Consider the following 3,236-nt stretch of genomic DNA (forward strand, 5'->3'; position numbering starts at 1 on the left):
GCCTGTCCTGGAACTAGCTCTTGTAGACCAGGCTGGTCTCGAACTCACAGAGATCTGCCTGCCTCTGCCTCCCGAGAGCTGGGATTAAAGGCGTGCGCCACCACCGCCTGGCTAAAAAAAAGATTTTTTTAAAGAGATTTATTTTATGTGTATTTTGCCTGCATGCACTGATATATACTCCATATGCATGCCTGGTGTGATGGATCCCCTACCTGGAGTTACAGACAGCCGTGAGCGGCCATGTGGGTCCTGAGAATCGAACTCAGACCCTCTAGAGGAGTAGCAAGTGCTGTTAACCGCAGAGTCCTCTCTCCAGCTTGCATTCTTCTTTAATATTTTGTTTTTCTTTCTTTCACTTCCGGGTATGTGGAAGGGGTGTTATGTGCATATGAGTGCAGTGCTGGCAGGGCCCAGAAGAGAGCACAGGATCCCCTGAAGCTACAGTTATAGGTGGTCGTGACCCACTTCATGTGGGTGCTGGACACCGAACCCCGTCCTCTGCATGAGCAGAATGCGCTTTTAACAGCTGAGCGATTTCTCCAGTCCCAACCCCTTTACATAATGTTAGCCTCACTAAAACTTGATCCCCACACCAACTACATCTGAAACTGTAAAAGGGGTTAAAGTGTTCACATAAAGACAGACACAGACAGACAGACAGACAGACAGACAGACACACACACACACACACACACACACCTCCCTCCCTCTGCCCTGTGCAGGCTGCAGAGCAATCTGTTTAGACCGCTTTTAATTATCCAAACTTCGGATAATTAAACCTGTGCATCCAGGTGAGCTAAGAAGAGCAAGTACTGCAAAAGCCAGAAACATATTCTCCCTGCCGGCAGTGCAGACCGTTGAGCTCAGTGTCTCCTCGTCCGGTTCTGCTTTCGCCAGAATGTCAGGGAAACAATAAGCTTCACTTCCCTGTTTCAGAACACTAAACAAAGAACTTTGCCGTGTTAGACGAACGCAGGAGGAAGCAGCGGCCCGTTAGAAGAAATGGCAACAGGTCCCCTCAGGAGCGTTCCAGGCCACATCCCTGTACTCAGCCGGCGCCCCAAGCAGCTTGCTGGCTCTCCCAGGGTGGCCCTACCAGGCAAAGCTGCAGCGCCCAGCTTTGAGATCCCAGCAGGGCGGCCTCCAGCCTGCCCCACCACTCCTGAAGGCCTGCAAGCTGGACTCCGGGGACCTGGAGCGCTGTGGCCTCTGCGCCTCAGTGTTCCCGTGTGTAGGATGGGTCGCCACAGGGGCACTTCCGCCCCACGCTCCTACCCTGAACAACCCAGCCCGCTTACCCTGGCAGGCTGCCCCGCCGAGCGCGGGCTGGCGGCCGAGTCCGGGCAGCAGCGGCCCTTGACCCGGAGTTCTCTTCCCTCTTGCCCCGGATCCGCTCGAAGAACCCAGCGAGCCAGTGAGACGCGAGCCACGGCGCCCAGAAAGGCCGACGATGTGCACCAACCCAGAGGACTGCGCCGCTCTACCCTTCGGCCCTCCCGACTCGCCTACTCTCCCGCGTCACTCCAGGCGGGCACGCGCCCGCCCGGCCCCGCCCCGCCCCCAGTGCGCGCTCAGGCGACGGCGCCCCGCCTCTCTGCGCAGGCGCAGGATGAGGGGGCTGGGCGGGGTAGGAGGACGCCTGCGCAGAATAAGGTGGGCGTGCACAAGCGCAGGCCCGTCTGTGCCTAATCCTTTACGACCGTTGCTGGGCTTTCGGGTACCCTGAGTCACGCCGCGGAGGGAAACGGAATCTAAAGCTGGCTCCGAGGGCATGGCCCATCTGGGGGTGTCCTGACACCGATTGTCGCGCCCTGGATTCCTCATTCACAGAACATCCACCCATGGAACCCCTTCTGGGAGACCATTAGATGGGGATGGGGGAGCATCACCAAACCTAGTCCTGAATGAGGTCAGCTGAGCACGGCCTCCCAGCACCTGACTGGAGCGTTGCCATGGCAACCGGACGGCCTACGCAGTGCAGCCCTCAGGCCTGCGCTGTCGGCTCATAGCGAGGCGGGCAAATGCAGAGCGCCCGGCAGCCACTGTCCTGCTGGGGACAGGGCTCTGCTGGCAGCGAGGCCAAGCTGGGATGCACCGTCCCCTCGTGCTCTCCCAAAAGGCAAGAAGACTAAGGCCTCGCGGGCGCCCCGCTCCTTCCCCGGGAGGGACTGGGGAGCCTAGTGCGGCTCCAGCCCCCATCTCTGGTACTTCCTCTTCAAAGGGCTGTAGGTAAGCATACAGCAGGTGTCCCCTTCTGACATCCCATCTCCTAGTCACTCTACCCTTATCATTTTAATTCCAAAAATATGTCTTCCTGGCTAAATAAGAGCTGGCCTTTCAAACGGGATTGCCAAAATCTATTTTCCAGAGAAATGAAATCCCACGGCAGGCCTTCGGAGTAGAAATGCCAAGGGCAGTTCTGAGCCCCAGCCTTCGCTTCTTCTCTCCAGATCAGTAAAATTAGAGACAGGGCTTTCAAAGTTGTGATGGGATGAAAGCTTAGATAAAGCATCAACAGTGGCACCACAGAGAGGTGTGAGCAACTAGTAACTGTAGCTGCCGTGGATTCTCTCTGCAACAATGTTGATGGCATTTGCTGCACGGCCAGCCCTGTTCGAGGTGTCAGCTTGTCTAGGCTGGCTAGACATTGCCTTCCCTCAGTCAGTTCACGGGCAGTGGGGTCTGAGACACTCTGTTCACCTGCTTGTAATTCCACTCAGGAAAGGGTGAACCTATCGTGTTCTGTTTACCTACTTGTAATTCAATTCAGGAAGGGGTGGGCCTATCGTGTGGCTGTTCACCTACTTGTAATTCGATTCAGGAAGGGGTGGGCCTATCATGTGCTAGTCATGTGAGGAGCAACCTTTGAAATTCTTGGAATTGTGTTTTTCTTGCCACCAATAGGCCTGGTGCGCACTGAAAGCATCAACAGGAAACACCTGGTTCCCCACACGCACCCACTTCACCTTGAGCTTCTCACAGAACACTAATGTGTTTAAGAGGCGGTGTGGTGGACTCTCTACACTTTAAACAATGGCTTTCAAACTGCAAACGAGAGAAAGTAAGGTTTAAACACACTTCCACTGGAAAGCATAGTTTTGAAAATACAGAGAAACAGTGGTTATAACATGGATCTTTTTTGTTTGTTTGTTTTTAAATATTTATTTATTTATTATGTCTGTGTGTATCTCTGCAGGCCATTAGAGGGCACCAGATCTCATTACAGGTGGTTGTGA

General features: G+C 54.6%; 1 protein-coding gene across 2 annotated transcripts in view; it reads right to left on the reverse strand.

Moving 5' to 3' along the window:
• Positions 1–1,511, reverse strand: part of Cnot8 (CCR4-NOT transcription complex subunit 8) — a 15,181-nt gene extending 13,670 nt beyond the window's left edge. For both annotated transcript variants that reach the window (XM_005350022.3, XM_013347474.2), the window contains exon 1: positions 1,299–1,511. The gene's annotated coding sequence lies outside the window, so the exon portion shown is untranslated. The remainder of the gene's footprint in view (positions 1–1,298) is intronic.
• Positions 1,512–3,236: the final 1,725 nt, after the last annotated feature.

Source organism: Microtus ochrogaster, chromosome 7 (genome assembly GCF_000317375.1).
Source record: "Microtus ochrogaster isolate Prairie Vole_2 chromosome 7, MicOch1.0, whole genome shotgun sequence".
NCBI classification, from domain to species: Eukaryota; Metazoa; Chordata; class Mammalia; order Rodentia; family Cricetidae; genus Microtus; species Microtus ochrogaster.